General features: G+C 50.6%; 1 pseudogene; it reads right to left on the bottom strand.

Annotated features, from left to right (window-relative positions):
* The window catches only part of LOC142923842 (transcription initiation factor TFIID subunit 1-like), a 91,758-nt pseudogene that overhangs the window by 50,546 nt on the left and 22,902 nt on the right, over positions 1-18,310 (bottom strand).

The following is an 18,310-nucleotide window of genomic DNA, read 5'->3' as shown; positions in this document are numbered from 1 at the left end:
GGTCAAGTTAGTCAAGGTAGTCAAGATGACCCAGGGTGGTCAGGGTAGTCAAGATGGTCAGGGTAGTCAAGGTGGTCAAGTTAGTCAAGGTAGTCAAGATAGTCAAGGTGATCAAGGTGGTCAAGGTAGTCAAGGTGGTCAAGGTAGTCAAGTTAGTCACGGTGGTCAAGGTGGTCAAGGTAGTCAAGGTGGTCAAGGTGGTCAGGGTAGTCAAGCTGGTCAAGATAGTCAAGATAGTCAAGCTAGTCAGGGTAGTAAAGGTAGTCAAGGTAGTCAGGGTAGTCAAGGTAGTCAGGGTAGTTAAGGTGATCAAGGTAGTCACGGTGGTCAGGGTAGTCAAGGTGGTCAAGTTAGTCAAGGTAGTCAAGATAGTCAAGGTGGTTAGGGTAGTCAAGGTGGTCAAGTTAGTCAAGGTGGCCAAGTGGGGCAAAGGTGGTCAAGGTAGTCAAGGTAGTCAAGGTGGTCAAGGTGGTCAGGGTAGTCAGGGTAGTCAGGGTAGTCAAGGTGGTCAAGATGGTCAAGGTGGTCAGGGTAGTCAAGGTGGTCAAGTAAGTCAAGGTAGTCAAGATAGTCAAGGTGGTCAAGGTGATCAAGGTAGTCAAGGTAGTCAGGGTGGTCAAGGTGGTCAAGGTAGTCAAGGTAGTCAAGTTGGTCAGGGTAGTCAAGGTAGTCAAGGTGGTCAGGGTAGTCAAGGTGGTCAAGTTAGTCAAGGTAGTCAAGGTGGTCAAGGTAGTCAAGGTAGTCAAGGTGGTCAGGGTAGTCAAGCTGGTCAAGTTAGTCAAGGTGGTCAAGGTGGTCAAGGTAGTCAGGGTAGTCAAGGTGGTCAAGGTGGTCAAGGTAGTCAAGGTAGTCAAGGTAGTCAGGGTGGTCAAGGTAGTCAAGGTAGTCAAGGTAGTCAGGGTGGTCAAGGTAGTCAAGGTAGTCAAGGTGGTCAAGGTGGTCAGGGTAGTCAAGGTGGTCAAGGTAGCCAAGGTAGTCAAGGTGGTCAAGGTGGTCAGGGTAGTCAAGGTGGTCAAGGTAGTCAAGGTGGTCAAGATGGTCAAGGTGGTCAAGGTAGTCAAGGTAGTCAAGAAGGTCAAGGTGGTCAAGGTAGTCAAGTTAGTCAGGGTAGTCAAGGTGGTCAAGATGGTCAAGGTGGTCAAGTTGGTCAGGGTAGTCAAGGTGGTCAAGGTAGTCAAGGTAGTCAAGTTAGTCAAGGTGGTCAAGGTAGTCAAGAAGGTCAGGGTAGTCAGGGTAGTCAAGGTAGGTCAAGGTAGTCAAGTTAGTCAAGATGGTCAGGGTAGTCAAGTGGTCAAGGTGGTCAAGGTAGTCAAGGTAGTCAAGGTAGTCAAGGTGGTCAAGGTAGTCAGGGTAGTCAGGGTAGTCAAGGTGTTCAAGGTGGTCAAGGTGGTCAAGTTAGTCAAGATCGTCAAAGTGGTCAAGCTGGTCAAGTTAGTCAAGTAGGTCAAGGTAGGTCAAGGTAGTCAAGGAGGTCAAGATGGTCAGGGTAGTCAAGGTGTCAAGGTAGTCAAGGTAGTCAAGGTAGTCAGGGTGGTCAAGGTAGTCAAGGTAGTCAAGGTAGTCAAGGTGTACAAGGTGGTCAGGGTAGTCAAGGTGGTCAAGGTAGTCAAGGTAGTCAGGGTAGTCAGGGTAGTCAAGTGGTCAAGGTAGTCAAGGTGGTCAAGAAGGTCAAGATGGTCAAGGTAGTCAAGTTAGTCAGGGTAGTCAGGGTAGTCAAGGTGGTCAAGATAGTCAAGATGGTCAAGGTGGTCAAGTTGGTCAGGGTAGTCAAGGTAGTCAAGGTGGTCACGGTGGTCAAGGTGGTCAGGGTAGTCAAGGTGGTCAAGGTGGTCAGGGTAGTCAAGGTGGTCAAGGTAGTCAGGGTAGTCAAGGTGATCAAGGTAGTCACGGTGGTCAGGGTAGTCAAGGTGGTCAAGTTAGTCAAGGTAGTCAAGATAGTCAAGGTGGTCAAGATGATCAAGATGGTCAAGGTAGTCAGGGTGGTCAAGGTGGTCAAGGTAGTCAAGGTAGTCAGGGTAGTCAAGGTAGTCAAGTTGGTCAGGGTAGTCAAGGTAGTCAAGGTGGTCAGGGTAGTCAAGATGGTCAAGTTAGTCAAGTTAGTCAAGTTAGTCAAGGTAGTCAAGGTGGTCAAGGTAGTCAAGGTAGTCAAGGTGGACAAGGTGGTCAGGGTAGTCAAGGTGGTCAAGGTAGTCAAGATGGTCAAGATGGTCAAGGTGGTCAGGGTAGTCAAGGTGGTCAAGGTAGTCAAGGTAGTCAAGGTGGTCAAGAAGGTCAAGGTGGTCAAGGTAGTCAAGTTAGTCAGGGTAGTCAAGGTGGTCAAGATAGTCAAGGTGGTCAAGTTGGTCAGGGTAGTCAAGGTGGTCAAGGTAGTCAAGGTAGTCAAGTTAGTTAAGGTGGTCAAGGTAGTCAAGATAGTCAAGGTGGTCAAGAAGATCAAGGTGGTCAAGGTAGTCAGGGTGGTCAAGGTGGTCAAGGTAGTCAAGGTAGTCAGGGTAGTCAAGGTAGTCAAGTTGGTCAGGGTAGTCAAGGTAGTCAAGGTGGTCAGGGTAGTCAAGCTGGTCAAGTTAGTCAAGGTAGTCAAGGTAATCAAGATGGTCAAGGTAGTCAAGATAGTCAGGGTAGTGAAGGTGGTCAAGGTAGTCAAGGTAGTCAGGGTGGTCAAGGTAGTCAAGGTAGTCAAGGTGGTCAAGGTGGTCAGGGTAGTCAAGGTGGTCAAGGTAGTCAAGGTGGTCAAGGTGGTCAGGGTAGTCAAGGTGGTCAAGGTGGTCAGGGTAGTCAAGATGGTCAAGGTGGTCAAGGTAGTCAAGTTGACAAGGTGGTCAGGGTAGTCAAGGTAGTCAAAGTGGTCACGGTGGTCAAGGTGTTCAGGGTAGTCAAGGTGGTCAAGGTGGTCAGGGTAGTCAAAGTGGTCAAGGTAGTCAAGGTGGTCAAGGTAGTCAAGATGGTCAAAGGTAGTCAGGGTAGTCAAGGTGATCAAGGTAGTCAAGGTGGTCAGGGTAGTCAAGGTGGTCAGGGTAGTCAAGGTGGTCAAGTTAGTCAAGGTAGTCAAGATATTTCAAGGTGATCAAGGTAGTCAAGGTGGTCAAGGTAGTCAAGGTGGTCAAGTTGGTCAAGGTAGTAAAGGTGGTCAAGGTAGTCAAGGTGGTCAAGGTGGTCAGGGTAGTCAAGGTGGTCAAGTTAGTCAAGGTAGTAAAGGTAGTCAAGGTAGTCAAGGTAGTCAAGGTGGTCAAGGTAGTCAGGGTAGTCAAGGTAGTCAAGGTAGTCAGGGTAGTCAAGGTGATCAAGGTAGTCACGGTGGTCAGGGTAGTCAAGGTGGTCAAGTTAGTCAAGGTGATCAAGGTAGTCACGGTGGTCAGGGTAGTCAAGGTGGTCAAGGTGGTCAAGTGGTCAAGGTAGTCAAGGTAGTCAAGGTGGTCAAGGTGGTCAGGGTAGTCAGGGTAGTCAGGGTAGTCAAGGTGGTCAAGATGGTCAAGGTGGTCAGGGTAGTCAAGGTGGTCAAGTTAGTCAAGGTAGTCAAGATAGTCAAGGTGGTCAAGGTAGTCAGGGTGGTCAAGGTGGTCAAGGTAGTCAAGGTAGTCAGGGTAGTCAAGATAGTCAAGTTGGTCAGGGTAGTCAAGTAGTCAAGGTGGTCAGGGTAGTCAAGGTGGTCAAGTTAGTCAAGGTAGTCAAGGTGGTCAAGGTAGTCAAGGTAGTCAAGGTGGTCAGGGTAGTCAAGCTGGTCAAGTTAGTCAAGGTGGTCAAGGTAGTCAAGGTAATCAAGATGGTCAAGGTGGTCAAGGTAGTCAAGATAGTCAAGGTAGTCAAGGTAGTCAGGGTGGTCAAGGTAGTCAAGGTAATCAAGATGGTCAAGGTGGTCAAGGTAGTCAAGATAGTCAAGGTAGTCAAGGTAGTCAGGGTGGTCAAGGTAGTCAAGGTAGTCAGGGTGGTCAGGGTGGTCAGGGTAGTCAAGGTGGTCAAGGTGGTCAAGGTAGTCAAGGTGGTCAAGGTGGTCAGGGTAGTCAAGGTGGTCAAGGTAGTCAAGGTGGTCAAGATAGTCAAGGTGATCAGGGTAGTCAAGGTGGTCAAGGTAGTCAAGGTTGTCAAGGTAGTCAAGGTAGTCAAGAAGGTCAAGGTGGTCAAGGTAGTCAAGTTAGTCAGGGTAGTCAAGGTAGTCAAGATAGTCAAGATAGTCAAGGTGGTCAAGTTGGTCAGGGTAGTCAAGGTGGTCAAGGTAGTCAAGGTAGTCAAGGTGGTCAAGGTAGTCAAGTTGGTCAGGGTAGTCAAGGTAGGTCAAGGTAGTCAAGTTAGTCAAGGTGCTCAGGGTAGTCAAGTGGTCAAGGTGGTCAAGGTAGTCAAGGTAGTCAAGGTGGTCAAGGTAGTCAGGGTAGTCAGGGTAGTCAAGCTGGTCAAGGTGGTCAAGTTAGTCAAGGTCGTCAAGGTGGTCAAGCTGGTCAAGTTAGTCAAGGTGGTCAAGGTAGGTCAAGGTAGTCAAGGAGTTCAAGATGGTCAGGGTAGTCAAAGGTTCAAGGTAGTCAAGGTAGTCGAGGTAGTCAGGGTGGTCAAGGTAGTCAAGATGGTCAAGGTGGTCAAGGTGGTCAGGGTAGTCAAGGTGGTCAAGGTAGTCAAGGTAGTCAGGGTGGTCAGGGTAGTCAGGGTAGTCAAGTGGTCAAGGTAGTCAAGCTGGTCAAGAAGGTCAAGCTGGTCAAGGTGGTCAAGGTGGTCAAGTTAGTCAAGGTCGTCAAGGTGGTCAAGCTGGTCAAGTTAGTCAAGGTGGTCAAGGTAGGTCAAGGTAGTCAAGGAGGTCAAGATGGTCAGGGTAGTCAAGGTAGTCAAGGTAGTCAAGGTAGTCAAGGTAGTCAGGGTAGTCAAGTGGTCAAGGTAGTCAAGGTGGTCAAGAAGGTCAAGATGGTCAAGGTAGTCAAGTTAGTCAGGGTAGTCAAGGTGGTCAAGGTAGTCAGGGTAGTCAAGGTGGTCAAGGTGTTCAAGGTAGTCAAGTTGGTCAAGGTGGTCAGGGTAGTCAAGGTAGTCAAGGTGGTCACGGTGGTCAAGGTGGTCAGGGTAGTCAAGGTGGTCAAGGTGGTCAGGGTAGTCAAGGTGGTCAAGGTAGTCAAGGTGGTCAAGGTAGTCAGGGTAGTCAAGGTGATCAAGGTAGTCACGGTGGTCTGGGTAGTCAAGGTGGTCAAGTTAGTCAAGGTAGTCAAGTTAGTCAAGGTGATCAAGGTAGTCAAGGTAGTCAAGGTGGTCAGGGTGGTCAGGGTGGTCAGGGTAGTCAAGGTAGTCAGGGTAGTCAAAATGGTCAAGTTAGTCAAGATAGTCAAGGTGGTCAAGATAGTCAAGGTAGTCAAGAGACCAGGGTGGTCAGGGTAGTCAAGATGGTCAGGGTAGTCAAGGTGGTCAAGTTAGTCAAGGTAGTCAAGATAGTCAAGGTGATCAAGGTGGTCAAGGTAGTCAAGGTGGTCAAGGTAGTCAAGTTAGTCACGGTGGTCAAGGTGGTCAAGGTAGTCAAGGTGGTCAAGGTGGTCAGGGTAGTCAAGCTGGTCAAGATAGTCAAGGTAGTCAAGCTAGTCAGGGTAGTAAAGGTAGTCAAGGTAGTCAAGGTAGTCAGGGTAGTCAAGGTAGTCAGGGTAGTTAAGGTGATCAAGGTAGTCACGGTGGTCAGGGTAGTCAAGGTGGTCAAGTTAGTCAAGGTAGTCAAGATAGTCAAGATGGTCAAGGTAGTCAAGGTGGTTAGGGTAGTCAAGGTGGTCAAGTTAGTCAAGGTGGCCAAGTGGGGCAAAGGTGGTCAAGGTAGTCAAGGTAGTCAAGGTGGTCAAGGTGGTCAGGGTAGTCAGGGTAGTCAGGGTAGTCAAGGTGGTCAAGTTGGTCAAGGTGGTCAGGGTAGTCAAGGTGGTCAAGTTAGTCAAGGTAGTCAAGATAGTCAAGGTGGTCAAGGTGATCAAGGTAGTCAAGGTAGTCAGGGTGGTCAAGGTGGTCAAGGTAGTCAAGGTAGTCAGGGTAGTCAAGGTAGTCAAGTTGGTCAGGGTAGTCAAGGTAGTCAAGGTGGTCAGGGTAGTCAAGGTGGTCAAGTTAGTCAAGGTAGTCAAGGTGGTCAAGGTAGTCAAGGTAGTCAAGGTGGTCAGGGTAGTCAAGCTGGTCAAGTTAGTCAAGGTGGTCAAGGTAGTCAGGGTAGTCAAGGTGGTCAAGGTAGTCAAGGTAGTCAAGGTAGTCAGGGTGGTCAAGGTAGTCAAGGTAGTCAAGGTAGTCAGGGTGGTCAAGGTAGTCAAGGTAGTCAAGGTGATCAAGGTGGTCAGGGTAGTCAAGGTGGTCAAGGTAGCCAAGGTAGTCAAGGTGGTCAAGGTGGTCAGGGTAGTCAAGGTGGTCAAGGTAGTCAAGGTGGTCAAGATGGTCAAGTTGGTCAAGGTAGTCAAGAAGGTCAAGGTGGTCAAGGTAGTCAAGTTAGTCAGGGTAGTCAAGGTGGTCAAGATGGTCAAGGTGGTCAAGTTGGTCAGGGTAGTCAAGGTGGTCAAGGTAGTCAAGGTAGTCAAGTTAGTCAAGGTGGTCAAGGTAGTCAAGAAGGTCAGGGTAGTCAGGGTAGTCAAGGTAGGTCAAGGTAGTCAAGGTGGTCAGGGTAGTCAAGTGGTCAAGGTGGTCAAGGTAGTCAAGGTAGTCAAGGTGGTCAAGGTAGTCAGGGTAGTCAGGGTAGTCAAGGTGTTCAAGGTGGTCAAGGTGGTCAAGTTAGTCAAGGTCGTCAAAGTGGTCAAGCTGGTCAAGTTAGTCAAGTAGGTCAAGGTAGGTCAAGGTAGTCAAGGAGGTCAAGATGGTCAGGGTAGTCAAGGTGGTCAAGGTAGTCAGGGTGGTCAAGGTAGTCAAGGTAGTCAAGGTAGTCAAGGTGTACAAGGTGGTCAGGGTAGTCAAGGTGGTCAAGGTAGTCAAGGTAGTCAGGGTAGTCAGGGTAGTCATGGTATTCAAGTGGTCAAGGTAGTCAAGGTGGTCAAGAAGGTCAAGATGGTCAAGGTAGTCAAGTTAGTCAGGGTAGTCAGGGTAGTCAAGGTGGTCAAGATAGTCAAGATGGTCAAGGTGGTCAAGTTGGTCAGGGTAGTCAAGGTAGTCAAGGTGGTCACGGTGGTCAAGGTGGTCAGGGTAGTCAAGGTGGTCAAGGTGGTCAGGGTAGTCAAGGTGGTCAAGTTAGTCAAGGTAGTCAAGGTGGTCAAGGTAGTCAAGGTAATCAAGATGGTCAAGATGGTCAAGGTAGTCAAGATAGTCAAAGTGGTCAAGGTAGTCAGGGTAGTCAAGGTGGTCAAGGTAGTCAAGGTAGTCAAGGTAGTCAGGGTGGTCAAGGTAGTCAAGGTAGTCAAGGTGGTCAAGTTGGTCAGGGTAGTCAAGGTGGTCAAGGTAGTCAGGGTAGTCAAGGTGGTCAAGGTGTTCAAGGTAGTCAAGTTGGTCAAGGTGGTCAGGGTAGTCAAGGTAGTCAAGGTGGTCACGGTGGTCAAGGTGGTCAGGGTAGTCAAGGTGGTCAAGGTGGTCAGGGTAGTCAAGGTGGTCAAGGTAGTCAAGGTGGTCAAGGTAGTCAGGGTAGTCAAGGTGATCAAGGTAGTCACGGTGGTCTGGGTAGTCAAGGTAGTCAAGATAGTCAAGGTGATCAAGGTAGTCAAGGTAGTCAAGGTGGTCAGGGTGGTCAGGGTGGTCAGGGTAGTCAAGGTAGTCAGGGTAGTCAAAATGGTCAAGTTAGTCAAGATAGTCAAGGTGGTCAAGATAGTCAAGGTAGTCAAGAAACCAGGGTGGTCAGGGTAGTCAAGATGGTCAGGGTAGTCAAGGTGGTCAAGTTAGTCAAGGTAGTCAAGATAGTCAAGGTGATCAAGGTGGTCAAGGTAGTCAAGGTGGTCAAGGTAGTCAAGTTAGTCACGGTGGTCAAGGTGGTCAAGGTGGTCAAGGTAGTCAAGGTGGTCAAGGTGGTCAGGGTAGTCAAGCTGGTCAAGATAGTCAAGGTAGTCAAGCTAGTCAGGGTAGTAAAGGTAGTCAAGGTAGTCAAGGTAGTCAGGGTAGTCAAGGTAGTCAGGGTAGTTAAGGTGATCAAGGTAGTCACGGTGGTCAGGGTAGTCAAGGTGGTCAAGTTAGTCAAGTTAGTCAAGGTAGTCAAGATAGTCAAGATGGTCAAGGTAGTCAAGGTGGTTAGGGTAGTCAAGGTGGTCAAGTTAGTCAAGGTGGCCAAGTGGGGCAAAGGTGGTCAAGGTGGTCAAGGTAGTCAAGGTAGTCAAGGTGGTCAAGGTGGTCAGGGTAGTCAGGGTAGTCAGGGTAGTCAAGGTGGTCAAGATGGTCAAGGTGGTCAGGGTAGTCAAGGTGGTCAAGTTAGTCAAGGTAGTCAAGATAGTCAAGGTGGTCAAGGTGATCAAGGTAGTCAAGGTAGTCAGGGTGGTCAAGGTAGTCAAGGTAGTCAGGGTAGTCAAGGTAGTCAAGTTGGTCAGGGTAGTCAAGGTAGTCAAGGTGGTCAGGGTAGTCAAGGTGGTCAAGTTAGTCAAGGTAGTCAAGGTGGTCAAGGTAGTCAAGGTAGTCAAGGTGGTCAGGGTAGTCAAGCTGGTCAAGTTAGTCAAGGTGGTCAAGGTAGTCAGGGTAGTCAAGGTGGTCAAGGTAGTCAAGGTAGTCAAGGTAGTCAGGGTGGTCAAGGTAGTCAAGGTAGTCAAGGTAGTCAGGGTGGTCAAGGTAGTCAAGGTAGTCAAGGTGATCAAGGTGGTCAGGGTAGTCAAGGTGGTCAAGGTAGCCAAGGTAGTCAAGGTGGTCAAGGTGGTCAGGGTAGTCAAGGTGGTCAAGGTAGTCAAGGTGGTCAAGATGGTCAAGTTGGTCAAGGTAGTCAAGAAGGTCAAGGTGGTCAAGGTAGTCAAGTTAGTCAGGGTAGTCAAGGTGGTCAAGATGGTCAAGGTGGTCAAGTTGGTCAGGGTAGTCAAGGTGGTCAAGGTAGTCAAGGTAGTCAAGTTAGTCAAGGTGGTCAAGGTAGTCAAGAAGGTCAGGGTAGTCAGGGTAGTCAAGGTAGGTCAAGGTAGTCAAGTTAGTCAAGGTGGTCAGGGTAGTCAAGTGGTCAAGGTGGTCAAGGTAGTCAAGGTAGTCAAGGTGGTCAAGGTAGTCAGGGTAGTCAGGGTAGTCAGGGTAGTCAAGGTGTTCAAGGTGGTCAAGGTGGTCAAGTTAGTCAAGGTCGTCAAAGTGGTCAAGCTGGTCAAGTTAGTCAAGTAGGTCAAGGTAGGTCAAGGTAGTCAAGGAGGTCAAGATGGTCAGGGTAGTCAAGGTGGTCAAGGTAGTCAGGGTGGTCAAGGTAGTCAAGGTAGTCAAGGTAGTCAAGGTGTACAAGGTGGTCAGGGTAGTCAAGGTGGTCAAGGTAGTCAAGGTAGTCAGGGTAGTCAGGGTAGTCATGGTATTCAAGTGGTCAAGGTAGTCAAGGTGGTCAAGAAGGTCAAGATGGTCAAGGTAGTCAAGTTAGTCAGGGTAGTCAGGGTAGTCAAGGTGGTCAAGATAGTCAAGATGGTCAAGGTGGTCAAGTTGGTCAGGGTAGTCAAGGTAGTCAAGGTGGTCACGGTGGTCAAGGTGGTCAGGGTAGTCAAGGTGGTCAAGGTGGTCAGGGTAGTCAAGGTGGTCAAGGTGGTCAAAGGTAGTCAGGGTAGTCAAGGTGATCAAGGTAGTCACGGTGGTCAGGGTAGTCAAGGTGGTCAAGTTAGTCAAGGTAGTCAAGATAGTCAAGGTGGTCAAGATGATCAAGATGGTCAAGGTAGTCAGGGTGGTCAAGGTGGTCAAGGTAGTCAAGGTAGTCAGGGTAGTCAAGGTAGTCAAGTTGGTCAGGGTAGTCAAGGTAGTCAAGGTGGTCAGGGTAGTCAAGATGGTCAAGTTAGTCAAGTTAGTCAAGTTAGTCAAGGTAGTCAAGGTGGTCAAGGTGGTCAGGGTAGTCAAGCTGGTCAAGTTAGTCAAGGTGGTCAAGGTAGTCAAGGTAATCAAGATGGTCAAGGTGGTCAAGGTAGTCAAGATGGTCAAGGTGGTCAAGGTAGTCAGGGTAGTCAAGGTGGTCAAGGTAGTCAAGGTAGTCAAGATGGTCAGGGTGGTCAAGGTAGTCAAGGTAGTCAAGGTGGTCAAGGTAGTCAAGATAGTCAAGGTGGTCTAGGTGGTCAGGGTAGTCAAGATGGTCAAGGTAGTCAAGGTGGTCAAGATAGTCAAGATAGTCAGGGTAGTCAAGGTAGTCAAGGTAGTCAAGGTGGTCAAGAAGGTCAAGGTGGTCAAGGTAGTCAAGTTAGTCAGGGTAGTCAAGGTGGTCAAGATGGTCAAGGTGGTCAAGTTGGTCAGGGTAGTCAAGGTGGTCAAGGTAGTCAAGGTAGTCAAGTTAGTCAAGGTGGTCAGGGTAGTCAGGGTAGTCAAGGTAGGTCAAGGTAGTCAAGTTAGTCAAGGTGGTCAGGGTAGTCAAGTGGTCAAGCTGGTCAAGGTAGTCAAGGTAGTCAAGGTGGTCAAGGTAGTCAGGGTAGTCAGGGTAGTCAAGGTGGTCAAGTTAGTCAAGGTCGTCAAGGTGGTCAAGCTAGTCAAGTTAGTCAAGGTAGTCAAGGTAGGTCAAGGTAGTCAAGGAGGTCAAGATGGTCAGGGTAGTCAAGGTAGTCAAGGTAGTCAGGGTAGTCAAGGTAGTCAAGGTGGTCAAGGTAGTCAAGGTGGTCAGGGTAGTCAAGGTGGTCAAGGTAGTCAAGGTAGTCAGGGTGGTCAGGGTAGTCAGGGTAGTCAAGTGGTCAAGGTAGTCAAGGTGGTCAAGCAGGTCAAGGTGGTCAAGGTAGTCAAGTTAGTCAGGGTAGTCAGGGTAGTCAAGGTGGTCAAGATGGTCAAGTTGGTCAGGGTGGTCAAGTTGGTCAGGGTAGTCAAGGTAGTCAAGGAGGTCAAGATGGTCAGGGTAGTCAAGGTAGTCAAGGTAGTCAAGGTGGTCAGGGTGGTCAGGGTAGTCAAGGTAGTCAAGGAGGTCAAAGTGGTCAGGGTAGTCAAGGTAGTCAAGATGGTCAGGGTAGTCAAGGTAGTCAAGGAGATCAAGGTGGTCAGGGTAGTCAAGGTAGTCAAGGAGGTCAAGGTGATCAGGGTAGTCAAGGTTAGCAAGGAGGTCAAGTGGTCAGGGTAGTCAAGGTAGTCAAGGTGGTCAAGGTGGTCAAGGTAGTCAGGATAGTCAAGGTAGTCAAGGTGGTCAAGGTAGTCAAGGTGGTCAGGGTAGTCAAGTGGTCAGGGTGGTCAGGGTAGTCAAGGCGGTCAAGGTGGTCAGGGTGGTCAAGGTAGTCAAGGTGGTCAGGGTAGTCAAGGTGGTCAGGGTGGTCAGGGTAGTCAAGGTAGTCAAGGAGGTCAAAGTGGTCAGGGTAGTCAAGGTAGTCAAGATGGTCAGGGTAGTCAAGGTAGTCAAGGAGATCAAGGTGGTCAGGGTAGTCAAGGTAGTCAAGGAGGTCAAGGTGATCAGGGTAGTCAAGGTTAGCAAGGAGGTCAAGTGGTCAGGGTAGTCAAGGTAGTCAAGGTGGTCAAGGTGGTCAAGGTAGTCAGGATAGTCAAGGTAGTCAAGGTGGTCAAGGTAGTCAAGGTGGTCAGGGTAGTCAAGTGGTCAGGGTGGTCAGGGTAGTCAAGGCGGTCAAGGTGGTCAGGGTGGTCAAGGTAGTCAAGGTGGTCAGGGTAGTCAAGGTGGTCAGGGTGATCAGGGTAGTCAAGGTGGTCAAGATAGTCAAGATAGTCAAGAGGGGTCAGGGTAGTCAAGGTGGTCAGGGTAGTCAAGGTGGTCAAGTTAGTCAAGATAGTCAAGGTGGTCAAGGTAGTCAAGGTGGTCAAGATGGTCAGGGTAGTCAAGGTAGTTAGGGTAGTCAAGGTGGTCAAGGTGGTCAAGGTAGTCAAGGTGGTCAAGGTGGTAAGGGTAGTCAGGGTAGTCAGGGTAGTCAAGGTAGTCACGGTGGTCTGGGTAGTCAAGGTAGTCAAGGTGGTCAGGGTGGTCAGGGTAGTCAAGGTAGTCAGGGTAGTCAGGGTAGTCAAGGTAGTCAAGTTGGTCAAGGTAGTCAGGGTGGTCAAGGTAGTCAAGGTGGTCAAGTTAGTCAAGGTAGTCAAGAGGGTCAAGGTAGTCAGGGTAGTCAAGATGGTCAGGGTAGTCAAGGTGGTCAAGTTAGTCAAGGTAGTCAAGATAGTCAAGGTGATCAAGGTGGTCAAGGTAGTCAAGGTGGTCAAGGTAGTCAAGTTAGTCAAGGTGGTCAAGATGGTCAAGGTGGTCAAGGTAGTCAAGGTGGTCAAGGTGGTCAGGGTAGTCAAGCTGGTCAAGATAGTCAAGGTAGTCAAGCTAGTCAGGGTAGTAAAGGTAGTCAAGGTAGTCAAGGTAGTCAGGGTAGTCAAGGTAGTCACGGTGGTCAGGGTAGTCAAGATGGTCAAGTTAGTCAAGGTAGTCAAGATAGTCAAGATGGTCAAGGTAGTCAAGTTGGTCAAGGTAGTCAAGGTGGTCAAGGTGGTCAGGGTAGTCAGGGTAGTCAGGGTAGTCAAGGTGGTCAAGATGGTCAAGGTGGTCAGGGTAGTCAAGGTGGTCAAGTTAGTCAAGAGAGTCAAGGTGGTCAAGGTGATCAAGGTGGTCAAAGTAGTCAGGGTGATCAAGGTGGTCAAGGTAGTCAAGGTAGTCAGGGTAGTCAAGGTAGTCAAGTTGGTCAGGGTAGTCAAGGTAGTCAAGGTGGTCAGGGTAGTCAAGGTGGTCAAGTTAGTCAAGGTAGTCAAGGTGGTCAAGGTAGTCAAGGTAGTCAAGGTGGTCAGGGTAGTCAAGCTGGTCAAGTTAGTCAAGGTGGTCAAGGTAGTCAGGGTAGTCAAGGTGGTCAAGGTAGTCAAGGTAGTCAGGGTGGTCAAGGTAGTCAAGGTAGTCAAGATAGTCAGGGTGGTCAAGGTAGTCAAGGTAGTCAAGAGAACAAGGTGGTCAGGGTAGTCAAGTGGGTCAAGGTAGTCAAGGTGGTCAAGGTGGTCAGGGTAGTCAAGGTGGTCAAGGTGGTCAAGGTGGTCAAGGTGGTCAAGGTAGTCAAGGTAGTCAAGGTAGTCAAGAAGGTCAAGGTGGTCAAGGTAGTCAAGTTAGTCAGGGTAGTCAAGGTGGTCAAGATGGTCAAGATGGTCAAGTTGGTCAGGGTAGTCAAGGTGGTCAAGGTAGTCAAGTTAGTCAAGGTGGTCAAGGTAGTCAAGAAGGTCAGGGTAGTCAGGGTAGTCAAGGTAGGTCAAGGTAGTCAAGGTAGTCAAGGTAGTCAGGGTAGTCAAGGTAGTCAAGGTAGTCAAGGTGTACAAGGTGGTCAGGGTAGTCAAGGTGGTCAAGGTGGTCAAGGTAGTCAAGGTAGTCAGGGTAGTCAGGGTAGTCAGGGTAGTCAAGTGGTCAAGGTAGTCAAGGTGGTCAAGAAGGTCAAGGTAGTCAAGTTAGTCAGGGTAGTCAGGGTAGTCAAGGTGGTCAAGATGGTCAAGATGGTCAAGGTGGTCAAGTTGGTCAGGGTAGTCAAGGTAGTCAAGGTGGTCACGGTGGTCAAGGTGGTCAGGGTAGTCAAGGTGGTCAAGGTGGTCAGGGTAGTCAAGGTGGTCAAGGTGGTCAGGGTAGTCAAGGTGGTCAAGGTAGTCAAGGTGGTCAAGGTAGTCAAGATGGTCAAAGGTAGTCAGCGTAGTCAAGTTGATCAAGGTAGTCACGGTGGTCAGGGTAGTCAAGGTGGTCAAGTTAGTCAAGGTAGTCAAGATAGTCAAGGTGGTCAAGATGATCAAGATGGTCAAGGTAGTCAGGGTGGTCAAGGTGGTCAAGGTAGTCAAGGTAGTCAAGGTCGTCAAGTTGGTCAGGGTAGTCAAGGTAGTCAAGGTGGTCAGGGTAGTCAAGATGGTCAAGTTAGTCAAGTTAGTCAAGGTAGTCAAGATGGTCAAGGTAGTCAAGGTAGTCAAGGTGGTCAGGGTAGTCAAGCTGGTCAAGTTAGTCAAGGTAATCAAGATGGTCAAGGTGGTCAAGGTAGTCAAGATGGTCAAGTGGTCAAGGTAGTCAGGGTAGTCAAGGTGGTCAAGGTAGTCAAGGTAGTCAAGGTGGTCAGGGTGGTCAAGGTAGTCAAGGTAGTCAAGGTGGTCAAGGTAGTCAAGGTAGTCAAGGTGGTCTAGGTGGTCAGGGTAGTCAAGATGGTCAAGGTAGTCAAGGTAGTCAAGGTAGTCAGGGTAGTCAAGTGGTCAGGGTGGTCAAGGTAGTCAAGGTGGTCAAGGTAGTCAAGGTAGTCAAGGTGGTCTAGGTGGTCAGGGTAGTCAAGGTGATCAAGGTGGTCAGGGTAGTCAAGGTAGTCAGGGTAGTCAAGTGGTCAGGGTGGTCAAGGTAGTCAAGGTGGTCAAGAGAACAAGGTGGTCAGGGTAGTCAAGTGGGTCAAGGTAGTCAAGGTGGTCAAGGTGGTCAGGGTAGTCAAGGTGGTCAAGGTGGTCAAGGTGGTCAAGGTAGTCAAGGTAGTCAAGGTAGTCAAGAAGGTCAAGGTGGTCAAGGTAGTCAAGTTAGTCAGGGTAGTCAAGGTGGTCAAGATGGTCAAGATGGTCAAGTTGGTCAGGGTAGTCAAGGTGGTCAAGGTAGTCAAGTTAGTCAAGGTGGTCAAGGTAGTCAAGAAGGTCAGGGTAGTCAGGGTAGTCAAGGTAGGTCAAGGTAGTCAAGGTAGTCAAGGTAGTCAGGGTAGTCAAGGTAGTCAAGGTAGTCAAGGTGTACAAGGTGGTCAGGGTAGTCAAGGTGGTCAAGGTGGTCAAGGTAGTCAAGGTAGTCAGGGTAGTCAGGGTAGTCAGGGTAGTCAAGTGGTCAAGGTAGTCAAGGTGGTCAAGAAGGTCAAGGTAGTCAAGTTAGTCAGGGTAGTCAGGGTAGTCAAGGTGGTCAAGATGGTCAAGATGGTCAAGGTGGTCAAGTTGGTCAGGGTAGTCAAGGTAGTCAAGGTGGTCACGGTGGTCAAGGTGGTCAGGGTAGTCAAGGTGGTCAAGGTGGTCAGGGTAGTCAAGGTGGTCAAGGTGGTCAGGGTAGTCAAGGTGGTCAAGGTAGTCAAGGTGGTCAAGGTAGTCAAGATGGTCAAAGGTAGTCAGCGTAGTCAAGTTGATCAAGGTAGTCACGGTGGTCAGGGTAGTCAAGGTGGTCAAGTTAGTCAAGGTAGTCAAGATAGTCAAGGTGGTCAAGATGATCAAGATGGTCAAGGTAGTCAGGGTGGTCAAGGTGGTCAAGGTAGTCAAGGTAGTCAAGGTCGTCAAGTTGGTCAGGGTAGTCAAGGTAGTCAAGGTGGTCAGGGTAGTCAAGATGGTCAAGTTAGTCAAGTTAGTCAAGGTAGTCAAGGTGGTCAAGGTAGTCAAGGTAGTCAAGGTGGTCAGGGTAGTCAAGCTGGTCAAGTTAGTCAAGGTAATCAAGATGGTCAAGGTGGTCAAGGTAGTCAAGATGGTCAAGTGGTCAAGGTAGTCAGGGTAGTCAAGGTGGTCAAGGTAGTCAAGGTAGTCAAGGTGGTCAGGGTGGTCAAGGTAGTCAAGGTAGTCAAGGTGGTCAAGGTAGTCAAGGTAGTCAAGGTGGTCTAGGTGGTCAGGGTAGTCAAGATGGTCAAGGTAGTCAAGGTAGTCAGGGTAGTCAAGTGGTCAGGGTGGTCAAGGTAGTCAAGGTGGTCAAGGTAGTCAAGGTAGTCAAGGTGGTCTAGGTGGTCAGGGTAGTCAAGGTGATCAAGGTGGTCAGGGTAGTCAAGGTAGTCAGGGTAGTCAAGTGGTCAGGGTGGTCAAGGTAGTCAAGGTGGTCAAGAGAACAAGGTGGTCAGGGTAGTCAAGTGGGTCAAGGTAGTCAAGGTGGTCAAGGTGGTCAGGGTACTCAAAGGGGGTCAAGTGGGTCAAGATAGTCAAGATGGTCAAGATAGTCAAGTTAGTCAAGTTAGTCAAGGTGATCAAGGTGGTCAGGGTGGTCAAGGTGGTCAGGGTAGTCAAGGTGGTCAAGGTAGTCAAGATGGTCAAGTGGGTCAGGGTAGTCAAGGTGACCCAGGCTAGTCAAGGTAACACCACGCTAGTTAAGGTGACACCAGGATAGTCAAGCTGTCCCACCACGCTAGTCAAGGAGTCCCACCACAATAGTCAAGGAGTCCCACCACGTTAGTCGAGTTGACACCAGGCTAGTCAGGCTAGTCAAGACGACACCGCGCTAGTCAAGGAGTCCCATCACGCTAGTCAAGGAGTCCCATCATGCTAGTCAAGGAGTCCCATCACGCTAGTCAAGAAGTCCCATCACGCTAGTCAAGGAGTACCACCACGCTATTTAAGATGACCCCAGGCTAGTCAAGACGACACCACGCTAGTCAAGGAGTCCCACCAGGCTAGTCAAGGAGTCCCACCACGCTAGTCAAGGTGTCCCACCACGCTAGTCAAGGAGTCCCACCACGCTAGTCAAGATGACACCAGGCTAGTCGAGGAGTCCCACCACGATAGTCAAGGAGTCCCACCAGGCTAGCCAAGGAGTCCCACCACGCTAGTCGAGGAGTCCCACCAGGCTAGCCGAGGAGTCCCACCACGCTAGTCAAGATGACACCACCACGCTAGTCGAGGATGTCCCACCAGGCTAGCCGAGGAGTCCCACTACGATAGCCAAGGAGTCCCACCAGGCTAGTCAAGGAGTCCCCCACGATAGCCAAGGAGTCCCACCAGGCTAGCCAAGGTGACACCAGGCTAGTCAAGCTGTCCCACCACGCTAGTCAAGGAGTCCCACCACGCTAGTCAAGATGACCCCAGGCTAGTCAAGTAGTCCCACCACGCTAGTCGAGGAGTCCCACCACCCTAGCCCAGGAGTCCCACCAGGCTAGCCGAGGCTACCGTTGTACGTGGCGCTGTTCTTCACCACGGCCTCCACGTGTTCACGGAACTCGTCACGTGAGTGGTAGGCGCGGCCACGGAGGTGCTCGCGCATGGTCTGCAGGTCCATCGGCCGCGTGACCACGCGGTAGTAGTCCTTCACCTGCTTGGCGCTCACCGGCGAGTGGAACGGGTACGTCTGGGGGTAGGGGAGGGTGGGGAGGTGACGGGGGTCGAGCGGTGCGGCGTCACGAGGGGCCCCGCAGACGTCGGTCTGGCGCACGGCTCGGACGTCGTCCGCTCGGACGCACGCGCACACACACACACACATACACACACACAGACACACACACACACACCACACACACACACAGACACACACACACAGACACACACACACAGACACACAGACACACACACACGCACACACAGACACACACACACACGCACACACACACACACACAGGCACACACAGACACACACACACACGACACACACGCCCACACACACACACACACAGACACCACACACACACAGACACGCACACACACGCACACACACGCACACACAGACACACACACACAGACACACACACAGACACACACACACAGACACACACACACAGACACACACACACACACACAGACACACACACACAGACACACACACACACGCCCACACACACACACACGCCCACACAGACACACACACACACACGCCCACACACACACACACGCCCACACAGACACACACACACACACAGGCACACACAGACACACACACACACGACACACACACAGACACCACACACACACAGACACGCACACACACGCACACACACGCACACACAGACACACACACACACACAGACACGCACACACGCACACATACCCACACACCCACACCCACGCACACACGCACACACACACACGCACACACCCACCCACACACACACGCACACACGCACACACACACACACGCACGCACACACACGCACGCACACACGCACACACACCCACACACCCACACCCACACACACACGCACACACACGCACACACCCACACCCACCCACACACACACACACACCCACACACACCCACACACCCACGTCTACCCACACACACACACGCACACGTCTACCCACACACGCACACACACGCACACACACACCCACACACCCACACACACACCCACACACATCCACACACAAACCCACACACACACACCCACACGTCTACCCACCCACACACACACGTCTACCCACACACACACACACCCACACACACACACACCCACCCACACGTCTACCCACACGTCTACCCACCCACACACATACACCCACACACACGTCTACCCACACGTCTACCCACACACACGTCTACCCACCCACCCACACGTCTACCCACCCACACGTCTACCCACACACCCACCGACACATCTACCCACCCACCCATACGTCTAGCGAGTGAGTGAGCTAGTAAGTGAGCTTGCAAGTGAGTGAGCTAGTGAGTGAGCTAGTGAGTGAGTGAGCTAGTGAGTGAGTGAGCTAGTGAGTGAGCTAGTGAGTGAGT

Source organism: Petromyzon marinus, unplaced genomic scaffold, assembly GCF_048934315.1.
Source record: "Petromyzon marinus isolate PM22_M1 ecotype Great Lakes invasive population unplaced genomic scaffold, UKy_Petmar_22M1.pri1.0 PM_Scaffold_79, whole genome shotgun sequence".
Classification (NCBI taxonomy): Eukaryota; Metazoa; Chordata; class Hyperoartia; order Petromyzontiformes; family Petromyzontidae; genus Petromyzon; species Petromyzon marinus.
This window is presented reverse-complemented; position numbering and strand designations above follow the sequence as displayed.